At 40.2% G+C, this 21,261-nt stretch overlaps 1 protein-coding gene across 3 annotated transcripts in view; it reads right to left on the bottom strand.

Annotated features, from left to right (window-relative positions):
* Kcnab1 (potassium voltage-gated channel subfamily A regulatory beta subunit 1) overlaps positions 1–21,261 on the bottom strand; it is a 466,662-nt gene that overhangs the window by 300,032 nt on the left and 145,369 nt on the right. The window lies entirely within an intron of this gene.

Here is a 21,261-nt window from a genome sequence, read left to right as displayed (position 1 = left end):
GAGATCCACTGGAGACATTAATCTTAACATCTTCGAACTTTATGGAATTGCATCCTTGACCCTCCATATTTTTCACTCTTTCCTTTAGAGAATCAATCAGTTAATTAATAGAGGATGTTTAGGGAGAGAGGGAGGGTGGAAGGGTTAAGTGGGTACCTTCTTTCCATCCAGGTGGGAATACTGGGACATACCTTTCTTTAATCTTTGGAATAAACAGTAGGCAGAGAGGAAAGAGAACATAGGAACCTTTATTTTTGCACACTAAGCCAGCTCACCGGAGATGATCAACGTGAATTGGGAAAGCAGTCAAAATGAGAAGAGGAAGAAGTGGGAGGAATCAAAAGAAACAGCTTTTAGAAAAGGAAAGGGGAAGAAAAAAAAAAAAAAACCAAACCAGCAGGCTGAGAGCAATGGGGTCAGGTGATCTCTTTCAGACCGAGGAGGGGTCAGGAACCAGGGATTTCAACTTGGCAACTGGCTGTGGGGGAGGGAAGGTGGGCAGGGGTTCAGCTGAGAATGCTGCTTTATAGGAAGGACTAAAAGGCCTGGACATGTTAATGTGGCGTTTAGCTTTGTTATAGGACTAGCAGAAAAAAGCCAAAGAACACAGTCTAACCTAGGTCAGGGAAACGGTTACCTGAACAAGACACACAAGGCAAAGAATTTCTGACTCCAACAGGATCACACAGAGTGCTTGCTTGGTCTATGGCAGGTACTCACTCTATAAATAATTGAAAGGTGGTGAGGAAATAAAGAGGGAGAGAGGAAGGTAGGTTGGATGGGGAGATGTCATTTCCTGGATAACTCCACTCTTTAAAAACAACCACTAAAGCAGATTCTGTGCATCCACTTTGAAGTTCAGCCAATGTACTGAAAAGGAGTAAATGATAGCCCCACATCTTCTTCTGCTCCTTTCGAGTGTAGTCCAGTGTCCCAGCCTTTGGGACATACCTCATAGAGAATCAAAGATCTGGGGCCAGAGGATGCCCACAGTGCAAGTCTCTTTCTTGCTGACCACAGTGAGCCTTTCATCTCTGACAGGCAAGGAGCAGTCCCATGGTTTCCCCAGACACCCTCACCCTTCTCAGCATTAAGGGAGCAGTCACTTTCAGGAGCCTGGAAATTAGATCACAGTTGGCTGTACAGTGCCCATTCTTAATAAGTTTGCTAACAGGCCACATGCTAATTAGGCTGGGGAAATTAGACTTGGAATGTGTGTCCCTTCACTGTCACACAAAAGGAGTCAGAGGAATTCCCACTGTGAGAATTTCAGGCTTAAATAGACACACAAACGTGCATAGGAATACATTTACATAGACACACACATGTATACATGTATAGATACAGCTATGGGCTAGATTATCTCATCCCAAACTTCATGAATTGAGGCTCCGGTCTCTCCCCACTGTGTCAGAATGTGCCTGTGTTTGGAGACAGTCTTTAAAGACATAATAAGTATAATGAGGCCATAAGTATGAGCACTAACTTAATATGACATATGCCCTTATAATAAGGACCAGGGCCAGGCATTAGAAGACACAGAGCAGAGTCCTCAGAAGAGGCCAAGCTTACTACTTTGATCTCAGACTTTCAGTCTGTAGAACTAAGAGAAAATATTTTTCTCTTGTAGCTATTCAACTTCTAGTACCTTGTTGTGTAAGGCTGAATTAATACAGGCAGAAAATATAATTTATATCTATAATATTGTTCATAAGAAACTATTGAAGCTTACTAACGTACAAGCTTCTAAAGGTCATTATTAGTCACGATAAATGTCATTAGATATATTCCACACATCCCAAGCTGTTATTAATGTTCTACAGGAAGGTGGTGAGTTCCAGCCCAGCCTGAGTGACACAGCACAACTCTGCCATAAAACCCAAAAGACAGACAATGATTTACAGATCTGTTTTCTGGGAAGGGGTGCTGAAACATGCCCTGGAGAAAGGCTCACATACAATCCCTTTATTCCTCTTCATAAAATCATACAAAGTTCTATGTGGTTACTCTTTTGCTTTTACTAGCATACATTAAATATAAAAAAAGTTAAGTGTCATCATAAGTGTATGTGACATAGTGTGATAGCACTTACCTCCAAATACCCTGCCACTCTCCCACTCCCCACCCTTTCTGCTTTCATGTTGTATAAAGAGTCTCCATTGGAGACTTGTAGACACATTTAGTCATTCCCTTTGTGTCTACTGATCTCCTAAGCTTACTGATTTTCCTTCCAAGAGCTAGCTCAGGATCCCTAAGACAGGAGTCAGCACCTGCAGAGACATCCTGAAGCAGTGAAGAGAGCACCACTCCAGTAGATGAAACTCAGTCAGGACACTTCACCTGTAACTTAGGAGTAACCTGCAGCTTTCTCTCACTCCTTTCCCTCAGCTGAAGCATTTGCAGATGAGGTGCGCGCGCGCGCGCGCGCGCGTGTGTGTGTGTGTGTGTGTGTGTGTGTGTGTGTGTGTGACTTTATTATGAAGACCTCTGTGTTTTGTTCTATAGATGACTCTGTCCCTAGCCCTCCTTTGAATACAGCTTACAAAGAAACCATACTGCCATCATGAGTGCTAGACATAAATTTAATTTAGAAAATCTAAATATCAACTTAAAAAATTTCCCAATTACCCAGAAAAAAATGGTTTAGTCAATTTCTTCCCAGTGAAGTCAGACCATTTTTTTTTTACTGGTTTTGCTTACAACTTATGGTTTCTATTCCATTTGAAAGCATAGCCAGCAGGAGCCAGGAAACAGTCTATCATGCAGCTAGGCAAAATTGAGAGTTATCCAACACAAAAAAGAATCTGCTAATATCAGAAGCATTTTAAACATGCACATGTACAGATGGCAGGCTGCTTCCTGTGCCTATAATTTATTACTTATTACATTCTCACGATTTTAACTTGCCACGAGAATGACCACGATGCAATATGTACATCGGCACAGCTTTTACAATGGCAAATAAATCAAGGATTAGACATACAAATGGCTTTTCTGATGAGAAGAAATGTCTAAGTGTCTATCCTTCAGCTTTCCTAGAAGAGCATACTTACAAAGAACCCAGCAGGACACTCAGGGCAAATCCATATTCACACGCCAGACTCTATTCCAGAAACAAAGCCCAGGGAACCAAAGGATGGACCAAGCTTTAGTCCTGGGAACAAAGCAAGGGCTTGAACATGAGTGCTAAGTATTCTGTTACTGTACTATATTCCCTAGCTGGCAATGAATACTTAAACTACATCCATAGCAGCTGGCAATTATTTCCTAAATCCAGAATATTCTGAAATATATGAGCCACAAATTCTAATATTTTCCATAAATGTTCAGACAGAAAACATGTGCTCCAGTATTATATAGACAGAGTTGTGGTGAAATGGGAAATTCACAATTCAGCTGATTGTGTTCTGCCATTTCATGGTAGGTGATTTCTCAAGGTTTTCAGGGAAACAGAAATAAAAGAAAACAGGAACTTGTAGTCTGCCTGCCTTTATGAATGTTGCTTTTCTTCCAAATAGTTATTCATTACCATAATTTCTACTATTGGTTATATTAGCATCAGACAATCTGAAATATGGGCTGTGTTTTTTGTTAAAAGATTTTCTTGAGAAATTTAATTCACAGAGAAATTATTTTCAAAAATAGAGTTATTATATATAATACAATCCACAATAAAGTCAACCAAATGGCACATTGCTATTTCATGTATTACACAGTGCTTAATTAATTATGCCATAAGGCATATGGTTAATTTTCAAGTAATTAAAAGTGTTTTTAGTTTTAGACTCCCTCTCCACAAAAGCCATATTTTATAAACTTAAAATGAAAATATAAAGGGAGTAAACTGTTTAGAACAATGTTCTAAAATGTGCCCACATTTAGACTTTAAGCTTCTGATCTAATGCTCAGAGTTGTCAGTTCCCACACCTTTCTTCTATCATGTTTGTGTTTTTGGAAGCAGCACGTTTAAAAGCACACCCAGCTTCTGTCTTTCCCCACTAGTTGCTGGCGCTAACTCTCAAAGTGTTTGAGGCACAATTGTGAGCAATGGTGAGCACAGCATCCCAACAACCTGGCCTGCAGCAAGAAAAGTTAACAATTTAGAGAGAGAAAAACTACGTCGGATAATTGATGAACTATAATTTCTAGATAGGGTATTATAAACCTTTAATCCCATGTCAATTTATATCTGAAATATTGCAAGCTGAATGAAGGAGGAAAGGGAAGAAAAAGATGATGCAGTTATATATATGTATATATATATATACATATATATTCTAGGTATTGTAGTAAAGGCTTTCATGCCTCTTCTCTTAGTTCAGAGGAAAGAGAAAATAAGATACTGTTAGTCACTTCAATCAACTGAACATTAAATGTTGTTGAGGTGATTACATGAGCATTCATAATCCATCTGGCAAAGCTGTAATGGGAGGTAGAGTATTGGCCAGAAAGTGCTTAGCTCTAGATTTGATCCTGAAGTCTACTTATACACACAAAATGATAACCATCTGAAGTACATAATATGCAGTTCTACCTTTTAAAACCTACAAAGAACTGGATCCTGAAGAGCCTCTCACAGAAAGACATCTTTACAAGATGAAGTTGAAAACAATTCAACCTCCAAAATGTAACTGAGACAAAGCCACTGGTTCGATTTAAGTTTGTTCCTCTGCTTAGAACAAGAAAAGCTATTATTATATATATATATATATATATATATATATATATATATATATCTTTTTGTCTCATACTAGTATTATATTTTGTGAAGAGTCTACTGATCAGTTTTTATTCTATTCATTTTTTTGAAATGGAATTCTCATAAGACAAGAAGATTCAAGATTTTATGGGATCATTTTCTATTTAATTTTGCTCCTTTGGCAGACTGAGAAAGATTAATGCAGGGGACCCGTTAAGTCCTTCTTGAAAGGGGAAAAAATATCCATAGGAGGGGATATGGAAGCAAAGTTTAGAGCAGTGACTGAAGGAACAGCTATGCAGAGCCTGTCCCACATATGGCCCATATATATACAGCCACCAAAACTAGATAAGATTGATGAAGCTAAAAAGTGCATGCTGAAAGGGACCGGATATAGATCTCTCCTAAGAGACACATCCAGAGCATGTCCAATACAGAGGTCAATGCTAGCAGAAAATCACCGAACTGAGAATAGGACCCCCTTTGGGGGAATTAGAGAAAGGACTGAAAGAGATAAGGGGCTTGCAACCCCATAAGAACAACAATGCCAACCAACCAGAGCTTCCAGGGACTAAACCACTACCCAACGACTATACATGGACTGACCCAGGGCTCCAACTGCGTATGTAGCAGAAAATAGCCTTGTTGGGACACCAGTGGAAGAGGAAGCCCTTGGTCCTGCCAAGGTTGGACCCCCAGTGTAGGGGAATGGGGGGGTCAGTAAGGGAGGTAGATGGGGGAAACACCCATATGGGGGAGGGGGTGGGGATGTTGGTGTATGGATAGGAAACCGGGAAGGGAATACTATTTGAAATGTAAGTAAAGAAATATATCTAATAAAAAAGAAAATAAAAAAATAAATACAATTTAAGCACAAAAAAAAGAAAGAAAGAAAATGAAAGTCATCCTGAGTACATAGTTGCTGGTCTTCTCTCACCTCAAGGACAATATCAATGACAAAAACAGAAAAACAAGTACCTCTTTGACCTTACTCATATCCATTACACTCTCTCTCTCTCTCTCTCTCTCTCTCTCTCTCTCTCTCTCTCTTCCTTCCTTTCTTTCTTTTTTCCTTTCTCTCTCTCTCTCTCTTCCTGTCCTTCCTTTCCTTTCTGCTTTTTTGTCTTTGTCTTTGTCTTTCTTTCTCTCCCTCTCTCTCCTTTCTTTCTTTCTTTCTTTCTTTCTTTCTTTCTTTCTTTCTTTCTCTCTCTCTCTCTCTCTCTCTCTCTCTCTCTCTCTCTTTCTTCCTTCCTTCCTTCCTTCCTTCCTTCCTCCCTCCCCCCTCTCCCCCCACCCCTCTCTCTTGGGCATGCACACACTGTTGGATAAGTTCATAACAATATACCTAATAGTGAGCGTATGAAACCCAATGTTGAGCTCCACGGCCTCACAATAGCTACTATAACTGCAGAGGTTCAGCGAGATGCAAAGTCTTTGGGTCTGGCTAATCTCACTGTGTAATGCTTTTTATTGGAAACTTCATTACAATAAAATTTTAATGTAAAAAATGGTAATATGGGAAGACATGTTAGTAGAGATTGAAGCTGAGACAACCATTATGAAAAACAATATAAAATTACCTTGACAAGTCATAATGTGAAAAACATAGGCGCCAAAGAATGACATTGAAAATTTTGCAGTGCTCTATATATGGCCATAGTCTTTGCAGCATTATTGACAAAAGCCAAAATACATAAGCAACCTAAGTTAAGATTAAGACGTAAAGAAGCTATGGAAAAACACCTACCATGGAATATCATCAAGTCTGAAATACTAATATTTGCAAGAATATGGGTAAAACTAGAGAGCTTTACGCTTGATTAAATAAGCAAGATGCATAAAGACACATACTAGGATTTCAATTTTGTGTGGATGTAAAATCAGCCAAGCTCCTAAAGGTGCGACAAGAGAAGAGCTTGCGTCCTGACTTCCAACAGGGCGAAATGGAGGGATCAGAGGAAAAAGAGAAAAAAGTAAAGGAAAGAAGGAAGGAAGGAAGGAAGAAAGGAAGAAAGGAAGAAAGAATGGATGGGCCTAGATGAGGTGAGAGCTGTGCTAACTAGCATAGCCATAGTGATGAATGTATATCTTGGTATGTACATGCATCAAATTATTGTTATATATATTAAATTCATAGTTTATTAATTTGTCAATTATACTGCAATAAAACTGAAGAAAAGGAAACAAATAACTCACCCACTATTATGAAACTTATTTCCCTCTGAGACTGAATTACCACCAAGATCTCCAAACTCATGTTGAACAAGCTAGTGAACCACTTATATACTTACATTGAAAACAAGTTCCTACCTTAAAGAGAAAATAACCTCTCACTTATGTTCAATCAAGTATATTTTCTGAGGTTTTTCACAATGCCTATATACTACTTTTTGTAAGCAAAATGAAGTAAAAATTTCAAGTTATTTTTCTATCATGTAATTATGCCAAGTTTTTGCAGGAAATTTTGGAATATATAGATAGATTCTCTCAAGTTTACATAAGTCCTAGTCAGAGCACCGAGTGAGACAGGTATGGGAAGAAAGGGGGAATAGCATTCATTAAGGAGACTTACAATCATCCTGGTCAACATTTCTTAGTTTGGTATTTTCTGTTTTCACGCACAGGTTTGTGTTGTTATTAATACTTCTGTTATTGTTGGACATAGCTGAGCATCTTTCAAGGTTTGTATCAGTTTCTTCACGCTATCATCTTTATTTGTTCTTTTGTTTCTCTTTGGATTTCTTTTAAATTTAAATTATTTTATTTATTAACATTCTAGCCATTGCCTCCCCCTCAGCCCCCCCTCCCATAGTTCCTCCTCCCCTTCCTCCTCCCCCTTGCCTCTGAGGGGTGCTCCTCCACCAGGCCGCCTCCTTCCCTGGGCCTCAAGTCTCTTGAGGATTAAGCACATCTTCTCCCACTGAGGCCAGACCAGACAGATCTCTGCTAACATGTGCCAGGGTCCTCAGACTGGCCAGTGTTTGCTCCTGGTCGGTGGCTTAGCCTCTGGGAGCTCCCCGGGGTCTGGGTTAGTGAAGGCTCATTTTTTTATGTATTACCTTTTCTATTTGTTATTGTCATCATTGATTATTATTATTTGCTACTCAGCTGACTGGCTGTATGTGCTGCTGAGACAAGAAGGTGGCAGATTCGGCATCCCTGTATGTGGCTTCCTAGCTGCGAGTATGCAGGCATGCATGACCAGCTGGCTAGTGTGAATCAGATCAAATGCAGCTGATATGTTCTTTACCGGAAAAGGGAGAGACCCATGTAGGCCGGGGCATTTAAATAAACCATAGTGGTGTCCAAAATCTCTAGGCGATGAGAACAGAAAAGAACAACATGGGGATGTTGAAAGTCTTGCTGGGGGTGTGCAATGCACTTGTTACACACTGTCATTGGAAAGGATTTCTATAACATACAGTGTAAAACAAAGTCTATATACCTCAAGTGTCAGTAGAGGACAGTCTGGAATAAAAGGAAGACTACACTTTCTCAGAGCACACAAGTGAGCATGGAGAAAAGTTCTTCAGGGCTTTTGGTGAGGTTGGGAGTGTAAGCTGAATTTCAGGCAAGTAAGACTGGAAACTATGTTTGAGGCAAGAAGGCAGTGGAAGATGGTTTGCCATAAGGTACAACCTGCTGAAGAGATTACGATGCTTCTCCTAATAGAAGCAGGATGGAGAAATGCTCACTAGGCATGGTGACGTGATAAGAAAGTTGGGAATATATATAGTAGGAGCTTATTTTTGATAGAAGCGAAAATGTTACCAGTAGTTACCCATAGGTGGTAGGATTATAGGTAATTTTTGTTTCTTTTATTTTGCTCATAAATGATGTTCTGCTGTGAGCACATATTACTTTTGTATTATGGAACACAAAAAGCGATGCCCAGAAAGCAAGAAACGATGCTAGAAATAATGATGAACCATAAGGACACATATCCTGTAGGGAAGAGCAGTGACTGTTTGCTTCACAGCATTTGGGGTAAACAGCACTAGTCAGACTCAGTTTAACAAACAAAGCTCCAGGTATAAATTATCTAGAATTCAACCACTGAGTTTTGTTAACTGACGAGAGAAATAACTTCATAAGCCAGATGACTATTTATTTGATTCTTCATCGAGCTGGTAGGGATTCCTGCTGGCAGTCTGATCCATTGAGGACAGCAGTAAATATGGAGCATTAAAATTATTTTCGTAACAGAGATTTAATGGCACTCTTCACTATTTGGCCTCTGCTATAGCTGGAAAAGAACCTGCAGGAACCCACAGTTAGTCAAATCAATGTGAGCTCAGTTCCCTTGGAAAGCAGGACATGCCTTGCTCTAACACAGCTGTTCAGAGATGTGAGTTATAAATTTCTCTAAACTGAAGAAATCAGACAGAGACAAAACTGGGTGTCTCCTATACAGAAGCTGAATCACAATGCTACCATTTCTGAGACATCTGTAATAATTACATGTTTTCTTCAGTACTCTGCTTCCATGGTTTTGTTTATTTTTCTTAGCAACTTCTATGCGGTTTTGTAGTCATAACATAAGGTGGGGTTAACGTAACCTGGTGTTTTGTGTAGTTGTTAGGATCCCTGCAAAGCAATAGGATTGAGGAAGGCATTGGGAGAGCAGAAGGAATTTGAGCTGAGATAAAATAAGACTTGAAAAAAAACCCCTGAAGCTTTGACTTAATCTGATGAGTGAACTTAATGGGGAGGTAGTCGGCTATTATTGCTAGAGCTATGACAAATGGCGCACGCTTGGTGAGGTAAACTGTGGCTTAAACAGTAGGTGCTTATTCTCATAGTTCCAGAGGCCAAGAAGTGGAAAATCAAGGAGTTAGCAGAGCAGACTCCCTCCAAAGGCTCTTCTAGCGTCTGGTATCAGTCAACTCTTCTCAGGACTGCGTCCCTCTAACGTCTGTGACTGCTTCACCACAGTACTTTCTATGTATTGTGGGCCGTTGTCATTTAATTTAGGCTTCCTTGAGTAAAAGTATCTCAAGATCATTATTTAAGTTACATCCTCAAAGACTTTTCCTTTCAAGTAAAGGCTTGAAACACTGAGATGTAGTTATGTCTTTCGAGGACCTAAGATGTGGCTGTCAGTTTGCAGAAAACATGGTTAAGGAAGAGAGAGGATGGGGAAAGAAGACATGAGACAAAAGCAGCAAGAAGCTAGACTTTCTTTCTGGTCTGAAGAAAATGGAAAGTGTAAGCAAGTCGCTCACAATCATACAGAGAGACATGGCCTGGCCTGGAGCACAGAGGGTAGCAGCTCAAAGGTGACAGTGTTTTCTATAAAGACCTAGCAGAAAAGGAAAGACAAAGCTAAGTCCCCACAGGTCAAAGAGGGATAGCGAGTACTGCTCATGCCACATGCAGAGGTTCTCTGACTGAGGACAGGAATGCTGACAGAGTCACCCATATGAAAGTATCTACAACCGAGGTGAGGACGTATTGCAGCTTTCCTAAGGGCAGCATTTTATCCTGGGGTGAGAAGATGGCACACGGACTATTTGGGAGGTAGGATTTCCACTAAGACTAGTAAGACGACCACAAAGCAGATCGGAGGAAAGCTGTGAGACATGCAAGTGGTGGAGGAAATAGCAGTGACTGAAAAATGCCCAGGGAAGGGGTGTTTGCCTTTGTTTCATTCCTGTCCTAATCAACAATACTTTCACACGAATGCCTTTCTTCTTTTTCTTTTTGTTTTTGCTTGTTTTTTATTTTATTAGATTTTTTTAAATTTACATTTTAAATGTTATCCCCTTTCCCAGTTTCCCCTCCAGAAACGTGCTATCCCATCCCCCATTCCTGCTTCTATGAAGGGGCTCCCTCAAACACCCACCCACTCCTTCCCACCTCTCTGCCCTGGCATTCCCCTACACTGGGGCATCAAGCCTTGGCAGAACCAAAGGCCTCTCCAGCCATTGAAGCTCAACAAGGGATCCTCTGCTACATATGCAGATAGAGCCATAGGTCCATCCCTATGTCCACTTAGGATGGTGGTTTACTCCCAGGGAGCTCTGGGGGGTCTGGGTGGTTGATATTGTTGTTCTTGTGGGGTTGCAAACCCCTTCAGCTACTTGAGTTCTTTCTCTAGCTTCTCCATTGGGGATCCTGTTCTCAGTTCAATGGGTATCTGAGAGTATCCGCCTCTGTATCTCTCATGCTCTGGCAGAGCCTCTCAGGAGACAGCTATATCAGGCTCCTGTCAGCATGCACTTCTTGGCCTCAGCAATATTGTCTGGGTTTGGTGGCTGTATATGGGATGGATCACCCAGGAGGGACAGGCTCTGGATGGCCTTTCCTTCAGTCTCTGCTTCACATGATGATGTCTCTATATTTCCTCCTGTGAGTTATTTTGTTCCCTCTTCTAAGAAGTACTGAAGACTTCGGTCTTCCTTCTTGAGTTTCATGTAGTTTGTGAATTGTATCTTGAATGTTCCAAGCTTTTGGGCTAATATCCATTTAGTCAGTGAGTGCATACCATGTGTGTTGTTTTGTGATTGGGTTACTTCACTCAGGATGATTATTTTCAAGTTTCATCCATTTGCCTAAGAATTTCATGAAGTTATTGCTTTTAATAGCTGAAATACACAATTGCATTATATAAATGGACCACATTTTCTATACCCATTCCTCTGTTGAAGGACATCTGAGTTCTTTCCAGCTTCTGGCTACTATAAATAAGGCTGCTATGAACATAGTGGAGCATGTGTCTTTGTTATATGTTGGAGCATCTTTTGGGTGTATACCTAGGAGGGGTATAGCTGGATCCTCAGGTAGTACTATGTCTAATTTTCTGAGGAACCTCTGGACTGATTTTCAGAGTGGTTGTACCAGCTTGCTATCCCACCAACAATGGAGGAGTGTTCCTCTTTCTCCACACCCTTGCCAGTATCTGTTGTCACCTGAGTTTTTGATCTTAGCCATTCTGACTGGTATAAGGTAGAATCTCAGGGTTGTTTTGATTTGCATTTCTCTGGTGACTAAGGATGTTGAGCATTTTTTTAGGTGCTTCTCAGTCATTTGTTATTCCTCAGATGAAAACTCATGTTTAGCTCTGTAGCCCATTTATTTTATTTTATTTTTTTTATTAACTTGAGTATTTCCTATATACATTTCGAGTGTTATTCCCTTTCCCGGTTTCCGGGCAAACATCCCCCTAATCCCTCCCCCTCCCCTTCTCTATGGGTGTTCCCCTCCCCATCATCCCCCCATTGCCGCCCTCCCCCCAACAATCACGTTCACTGGGGGTTCAGTCTTAGCAGGACCCAGGGCTTCCCCTTCCACTGGTGCTCTTACTAGGATATTCATTGCTACCTATGAGGTCAGAGTCCAGGGTCAGTCCATGTATAGTCTTTAGGTAGTGGCTTAGTCCCTGGAAGCTCTGGTTGCTTGGCATTGTTGTACATATGGGGTCTCGAGCCCCTTCAAGCTCTTCCAGTTCTTTCTCTGATTCCTTCAACGGAGGTCCTATTCTCAGTTCAGTGGTTTGCTGCTGGCATTTGCCTCTGTATTTGCTGTATTCTGGCTGTGTCTCTCAGGAGCGATCTACATCCGGCTCCTGTCGGCCTGCACTTCTTTGTTTCATCCATCTTGTCTAATTGGATGGCTGTATATGTATGTGTAGCCCATTTTTTAAAAGGGTTGTTTGATTCTCTGGAGCTTAACTTCTTGAGTTCTTTCTGTGTATTGGATATTAGCCTTCTATCAGATATAGGATTGGTAAAGATCTTTCCCCAATCTGTTGGTTGTTGTTTTGTCCTATTGACTGTGTCCTTTGCCCTACAGAAGCTTTGCAATTTTATGATGTCCCATTTGTCAATTCTTGATTTTAGAGCATAAGCCATTGGTGTTCTATTCAGGAAATGTTCCCCTGTGCCCATGTGTTCAAGGCTCTTACCCACTTTCTCTTCTATTAGTTTCAGTGTATCTGGTTTTACTTGGAAGTCTTTGATCCACTTGGATTTGTACAATGTAATAAGAATGAATTGATTTGCATTCTTCTACATGCTGACAGTCAACTGAACCAGGACCGTTTGTTGAAAATGTTGTCTTTTTTCCACTGGATGGTTTTAGATCCTTTGTCAAAGATCAAGTGACCATAGGTGTGTGGGTTCATTTCTTGGTTTTCAATTCTATTCCATTGATCTACCTGCCTGTCTTTGGACCAATACCATGCAGTTTTTTTTTTTAAATCACTATTGCTCTGTAATACAGCTGGAAGTTAGGGATTGTGATTCCCCCAGAAGTTCTTTTATTGTTGAGGATAGTTTTGGTTCTCCTGGGTTTTTTGTTATTCCAAATGAATTTGCAAATTGTTCTTTCTAACTCTGTAAAGAATTGGCATGGGATTTTGATAGGGATTGCATTGAATCTATGGACTGCTTTCAGTAAGATGACCATTTTTACTATATTAATCCCGCCAATCCATGAGCACAGAGATCTTTTCATCTTCTGGGATCTTCAATTTCTTTCTTCAGAGGCTTGAAGTTCTTGTCATACAGGTTGTCACTTGCTTGCTTAGAGTCACAAAGAGGTATTTTATATTATTTGTGACTATTGTGAAGGGTGTTGTTTCCCTTTCTTTCTCAGCCTGTTTATCCTTTGAGTAGAGGAAGGCTACTGATTTGTGAGTTAATTTTATATCCAACCACTTTGGTGAAGGTGTTCATCAGGATTAGGAGTTCTCTAGTGGAATTTTTGGAGTTACTTCAGTATACTCTCATATCATCTGCAAACAGTGATATTTTGACTTCTTGCTTTCCAATTTGTATCCCTTTGACCTTTTGTTATTGGATTGCTCTGGGTAGGATTTTGAGTGCTATATTGAATAGGTAGGGAGGGAGTGGGCAGCCTTGTCTACTCCCTGATTTTAGTGGGATTGCTTCAAGTTTCTCTTCATTTAGTTTGATGTTGGCTACTGGTTTGCTGTATGTTGCTTTTTACTATGTTTAGGTATGGGCCTTGAATTCCTGATCTTTCCAAGACTTTTATCATGAAAGGATGTTGAATTTTGTCAAATGCTTTCTCAGAGTCTATTGAGATGATCATGTGGTTCTTTCTTTGAGTTTGTTTATAAAGTGGATTACATTGATGGATTTCCATATATTAAACAATCTCTGCATCGCTGGGATGAAGCCTACTTGATCATGATGGATGATCGTTTTGATGTGTTCTTGGATTTGGTTTGCAAGAATCTTATTGAATATTTTTGTATCTATATTTATAAGTGAAATTGGTCTGAAGTTCTCTTTGTTTGGTCTTTGTGTGGTTTAGGTATAAATGTAATTGTGGTTTCATAGAATGAATTGGGTAGTGTTCCTTCTGTTTCTATTTTTTGGAATGGTTTGGAGAGTATTGGTATTAGGTCTTCTATGAAGGTCTGATAGAATTCTGCACTAAACTCATCTGGTCCTGGGCTTTTTTGTTTTGTTTTGTTTTGTTAGGGGACTTTTAATGACTGCTTCTATTTTTAGGAGTTATGGGACTGTTTACATAGTTTATCTGATCCTGGTTTAACTTTGGTACCTGATATCGGTCTAGAAATTTGTCCAATTCATCCAGATTTTCCAGATCTGTTGAGTTTTTGAATTTCCTCAGTTTCTGTTGTTATGTCTCCGTTTCCATTTCTGATTTTGTTAATTTGGATAATATCTCTGTGCTCTCTTGTTAGTCTCACTAATGGTTTATCTATCTTGTTGATTTTCTCAAAGAACCAGCTCCTGGTTTTGTTAATTCTTTGTATAGTTCTTTTTGTTTCTACTTGGTTGATTTGAGCCCTGAGTTTGATTATTTCCTGCTGTCTACTCCTCTTGGGTGTATTTGCTTCTTTTTGTTCTAAAGCTTTCAGGTGTGCTGTCAAGCTGCTAGTGTATGCTCCCTCCAGTTTCTTTTTGGAGGCACTGAGAGCTAGGAGTTTTCCCTTTAGCACTGCTCTCATTGTGTCCCATAAGTTTGGGTATGTTGTGCTTTCATTTTCATTACGTGGAAAAGTGTGCGAGAAAGTTTGAAGTTGTGTACAAGGGACACGAAGAAGACAGGGTACTGGTAACTGCTAAAAAGAAACCTCATTGTTTTTGCCAGTACAAAAGAAAAGATGCTGTGAAGGCAAGACCTCACCCATCAAAGACTCCAACTTGTGAATGTAAAAACTTTCTAGAGAGAAGAAAGCCTGAGCTGAGAACTGAGACGGCCAGAGAAGGGATTCTCTACTTTTCAAAAGGAAAAACCATGGAAAGGGATTCAGATTCAGACACCCAGACATGCAGAGTTCTACAGCCCTCGTCTGAGGGGGACAAGCTCCATCTCAAGGAGCACTTGGCAGCATCATCATTCAGTACTGCTTTCGCAGGCATGAAAGATGCAACACTGAGGCGGTCGTGGAGTCTTGCTCTAGGATTCCAGCCAACCTTTAATGTTAACCCATGTGGGAAAGTGTTGGTGTCCCTGCAAGGTGTTTACTGAGAGGTCATAGCATGGAGCCATGGAGATAAAGTCTGTGTTGTAACAGAAACAAATTTAGTTAGCGTTCTCTAGAGGAAACCAAGAAGATGAATATATATATATATATACATATATATATATATATAACATAAATATATTTAGAGTTTATATGATAGTCTAAAATAGTAACAACATAATCACACCTGAGAGCTGAGAACCAGCAGTAACTTTTCCTTGAGGCTGAATGTCTCAATAGATAGTCCTTCAAATGCAGACTCTCACTGGGAGGCAATAATAGTTACTCATTTATAAGATGTGTTGCCCACTAGTCCTGTTCTGGTTCCAGGATCCCAGAAGATTTCACTGGCTCCTACTCTACTTTGAAAGTTTAGAAACACTGGATCTTCAACAGCAACAGAAGATCACCCTACAGACCAGAGAAAAGGTCAGGTAAGGAAACATGAGATTGTTTTCCTTCTGATATGGCAATGTTATCTGGGGGTGCTAGCAGAAGGTGCCACCACAATCAGATGAACCTTACCACATCAAGCAAAGCAGTCAGGACAGTTTTTCAAATGAGTCTCTCTATCCAGGTGGGTCTGATTTGTGGTAAGTTGACAATGAACCATAATAAAGACTTAAAGATGTGGGGGGTACCAGCGTCATAGAGCATCTGACAAGGTAAGGTGCTGATACGTAATGGAGCTGGGTTAAGAGAGAATCTGTGTACAGCTCCAGCTTAGGTGAGATAACTACTATCCAGGCCCCACCCTTATTGAGTATTGACAGTGAATAGTTGGTGCGGGGAGCAAGGGGGCTAATCATTCTATTTTGCAGATGTGCCCATTGGTTGGTTCTAATGTTCTAGTATATGGATGTTTCGGCATACCTGTGCATATATGGGCAACACTAGCTAGATTTGTGAGAATTTGGGGGAAATTATGTTTTCAGAGATACAGGAAGAGTTGGAGAAGATACTGGGAGGTAGATATGATTGTATTTTGCTGTATACATGCTTGAAATCCTCAATTCCCCAAAATAAAGAAGATTGGAAGAGGACATTTGTCAGGGTGAGGGAGTGGAATGTTGCAGTTAGGTGCTTCTGGAGGAAGTGAGTGACTGAAAGTGAGTCCTGATGCTTTTTCACTTTCTGGTGAATCCCTGCTTTCTGACTTGAGATGCAATTGTTACCAGCCAGCTCCTGTTGATATGACTTACGTACCACATCTTCCTACCACAATGACAGAATTGCTCTGGCCTCTACCATGGACAGATAAACTCTCCCTCACATCAACTAGCAGAGTAGCTAATAAAACATTCAGGAACATGATGTAACTAGCATCATTTGGAATAACAGAGTAGGTGCTTTTTGTGTGAGACAGGGCACTTTGCCATCCTTATTCAATACTGTAAAGGTCTGCAATCAGGAAAGTAAACAGAAATTAAGGACACATGCTAGAAAGACAATAAAACCCCCCTTTAATCAAAACCGGCATGACTACGTTTAGAAAATCCAGATGTGCATTTAAAAGTTACTAGAAAAGCCAGGCAGATGACTCAGACCTATATTCCTACTACTCACGAGGCTGAGGCCCAAGGATTGCATGAGCTTGTGACTAGCTAGCTAGGGTTATATAGCAAGACCTATTTCAAAACAAAACAGAGTTTAAAAAATGAAAACCCATTAGAGCTATCCACATGTGGAGGCGCTTGCCTATAATCACAGACTTGGCAAGTACAGGTAGGAGGTATGCGTTTGAGACCAGTCTAAGCTGCATAATGCATTTCACACCAAGATCTGTCCCAAACCAGAGCAAAACAAAGCAATATATATATTTCTAAAGCTAATAAACAAGTTTAAGAAGGCCCCAGAGTATGAAGTCAGCATTTAAAATCATTTTTCATACACTAGCTTGAGTGATTGAGAAACAAAATAAAAAAAAAATGCTAGTCATAGCAAAATCAAAAAGGACAAAATACTTAGATAGAAATTTAACAAATTTAGGTCCTGTACGCAACACTACAAGACACAGCTGTGTACTTAAAGAAATATGAACAGCGTTTGCGTCTGTGGGTTAGAAAAGTTACTATTGTCAAGATGGGGATCTCTTTAACCTGATCTAGGAATTCAGTGCAGTATCTGTGCAGTCCCAGAAGACTTTATTGTAAAAACTAACAACATGGTTCTAAAACTTGTATGGAAACACAATAATAACAACCAAACTTAAATGGACAGCTTGAAAAGAATGAAGTTATTATTAAGGAAACTTACCACATATTTATAGTAATGAGGAAAGTGTGGTTTTGCAAATGACAAGCACATACAGAAAGGAGAAGGAAAGGAGGCTGAAAGTCTGCCCTGTGCTTTCCCACCAACTGACATGACAGCAGTGCCAGGACCCTTCAACTGAGGAGGGAATCATTTCTGAAAAAAAAATACTATGTGAAAATGTCACAATGAAATTTATTATTGTATGTAATAAATCTATCCTAATACTAAAAATAGAAAAAATGGTACTGGGACAACTAGATATATCCATGCATCAGAAACAAAAACAATCAATAAATAGAAGTCAGGTCCTTGCCTCGAATACCACACTGAAAAGAACTCGCAAATTCATAGTCGTAGAATGACATTTACCACTCAAAAACATATTTTTGTTGTGCTACAATATCTAAGGTACAGCCTATAAAAGAAACAAAAAGAGAAATGGATTTCTTAAAAGTAACTGTTTTACCTCAAAACACATCACTATGTAAATTAAAAGATAAACTGAAAATGGGTAAAAAAAGCTTGAAATGATTGTTGTGATGAGGGTCTGCATATACAATACTTAAAGAACACTAAGAAACTTCCAAAAAATGATACAACCAGACTGAAAAAGTGGGTCAAAGATCCAACTGTTTTAATAGAGATGTTACTAAAGAAAATAAATGGCTGAGAAATAAAAGTCCTGAGAAGAGGCTGAGTCTTGCCAGTTCCGAGGACATAAATGAAACCCACTATGGGACAGCCCTCCACACTCAATAGAGCAGCTATCATACAAAAATTAGGATGTAGATAAAGGAGAAGCCTTGGCTTACTGATAAGAATGCAGAATGATATAATCATCCTAGAAAGTAGCTTGGCAACCTCCTTTCACATGTAACAAAAGGTATCATATGTCCAAGGAATTTCACTTGTATGTGTGAGGAACATGTACATGACTGTTCCTAATGGTATTAGTTAGAACAAACACCAATAAATTTTCAAAACAACCATCACATTGTAAGTCAGTAGAAATGCTGACTTACAAAGCTTATGGAATTTGATTCAACTATAAAAATTATTATGTTGTTGACACCTTCTATGTGAATTATCACCAGAAACTCATACTAAAGCATTTAGATAAAACACTGTGCATTACATTATTCACACATGGTACAATGGCAATTCAGTGGTAGACTGCATAGGTAATCATGGTTCCCTAACATTATAATGGAGATGAAAAATTCATATTACTTAGTGACATCATAGCTATGATAATGTTTTAATAGGGAATGATGTGTTTTTTGCAATGTTGGTATAAACAACTTTCTGTGGGTTCAGTCATAAAAATGTATTGCCCAGGGATGGTACATGCTTGCCCAGCATTCATGAGGTTCTGGGTCTGATCTGCAGCAAAGAAGTAACGAATATTAGTAACAGTAACAATAAAGTATAGCACAGTGATGTAGAGTGCAGGATGACAGTAAACAACTGTTAGTGATATATATGTATATACACATATATTGTATTTTATCATTATCCAAAGTGTATTCCTTTTGCTTACAAAATGCTGACTTGCAAGTCTGTGTGTGTTATGCTGATAGCGGCCTTGTACTCTGATGTTACCCCATCTACTGGTTATGAAGGGCTGGGCGACTGAAGTTTGCCATTTAGTCTATATTCATACACTCTACAATGACCACACAAAATTGTCTCCCAACCATGACTCTCAGAACATATTGAGAATAAACTGTCATGACTGTCATTTCACACTTACGACAGGCACAGAGAAGGAACACTTACAGAGACAGAAATGAGGGGTTGGGGATTTAGCTCAGTGGTAGAGCACTTGCCTAGCAACCGCAAGGCCCTGGGTTCGGTCCCCAGCTCCGAAAAAAAGAAAAAAAAAAACAGAGACAGAAATGAGATTAGTGGTTGCCTAGGGCTGGAAATATAAATAGAGTTTAATGGAAAATGGACATAGAATTTTTGAGGTTATGGGAAAGCTATAAAACTAAAATGGAATCCATTTATGGTTGTACAATTCCATAATTTACTAACATCATTGATTTGTACATTTGTTATATGACATGTAAATTATGCTTCCATAAAACTGCTTAATACTCTACGGGAAACAAAATATGACTTTGTTGTGAAAGGTTTGTTTTTTCGCAGCCCACAGAACAAAGATTGGAAATCAGATTAAAGATTTATTTCCATAGCAGACAAAGGTAAAGAGTATGGGAAGCCTCTGAGAGGAGTTTCATGGAAGGAGGAGAGATCAATGTGCTTTGTTGTTAGAAGAGTTTTTCAGAAGGGCCAAGGTATTTTCCATCACAAAGCTGAGCTGCTAGAATCTGCACCTCGGCTGGGAATTCACCGGCTTCCAGAGGAGGGTCAAGAATGGCGGGCAGGAGCCATGAAGCAATGGCTGCAGACGAGTAGAGTGCATTGTAACTGACATGAACAGGGACTACAGAGGGAATCTCCGAAATGAGCAAACAGAACAAAACAAAACAAAAACAGAAACAGAAAACCCTGCCTTAAGTTGTGCTAAGTTCTTTTTTGCAGTGATAAAAAGTCTGACTAGGCAGCAGCTCTCTGCCCCCAGACCCTGTGAGAGAGAGACCCAACCGCCTGGTCAGGTGGGCACTCCTGAGGCTGCAGAGCGGAAGAGACCACCAACACTGCTCACCCCTGCCCACATCCCTGGCCCAAGAGGAAACTGTATAAGGCCTCTGGGCTCCCGTGGGGGAGGGCCCAGGAGCGGCAGGACCCCTGCCTGAGACACTGCCAGAACCTGAGGGAAACAGACCGGATAAACAGTTCTCTGCACCCAAATCCCGTGGGAGGGAGAGCTAAACCTTCAGAGAGGCAGACAAGCCTGGGAAACCAGAAGAGACTGCTCTCTGCACACACATCTCGGACGCCAGAGGAAAAAGCCAAAGACCATCTGGAACCCTGGTGCACTGAAGCTCCCGGAAACGGCGGCACAGGTCTTCCTGGTTGCTGCCGCTGCAGAGAGCCCCTGGGCAGCACCCCACAAGCGAACTTGAGCCTCGGGCCCACAGGTAAGACCAACTTTTCTGCTGCAAGAAAGCTGCCTGGTGAACTCAAGACACAGGCCCACAGGAACAGCTGAAGAGCTGTAGAGAGGAAAAACTACACGCCCGAAAGCAGAACACTCTGTCCCCATAACTGACTGAAAGAGAGGAAAACAGGTCTACAGCACTCCTGACACACAGGCTTATAGGACAGTCTAGCCACTGTCAGAAATAGCAGAACAAAGTAACACTAGAGATAATCTGATGGTGAGAGGCAAGCGCAGGAACCCAAGCAACAGAAACCAAGACTACATGGCACCATCGGAGCCCAATTCTCCCATCAAAACAAACATGGAATATCCAAACACACCAGAAAAGCAAGATCTAGTTTCAAAATCATATTTGATCATGATGCTGGAGGACTTCAAGAAAGACATGAAGAACTCCCTTAGAGAACAAGTAGAAGCCTACAGAGAGGAATCGCAAAAATGCCTGAAAGAATCGCAAAAATCCCTGAAAGAATTCCAGGAAAACATAAATAAACAAGTAGAAGCCCATAGAGAGGAGACACAAAAATCCCTGAAAGAATTCCAGGAAAACATAAATAAACAAGTAGAAGCCCATAGAGAGGAGACACAAAAATCCCTGAAAGAATTCCAGGAAAACACAATCAAACAGTTGAAGGAATTAAAAATGGAAATAGAATCAATCAAGAAAGAACACATGGAAACAACCCTGGATATAGAAAACCAAAAGAAGAGACAAGGAGTTATAGATACAAGCTTCACCAACAGAATACAAGAGATGGAAGAGAGAATCTC

This window comes from Rattus norvegicus, chromosome 2 (genome assembly GCF_036323735.1).
Source record: "Rattus norvegicus strain BN/NHsdMcwi chromosome 2, GRCr8, whole genome shotgun sequence".
Lineage (NCBI taxonomy): Eukaryota > Metazoa > Chordata > Mammalia > Rodentia > Muridae > Rattus > Rattus norvegicus.
This window is presented reverse-complemented; position numbering and strand designations above follow the sequence as displayed.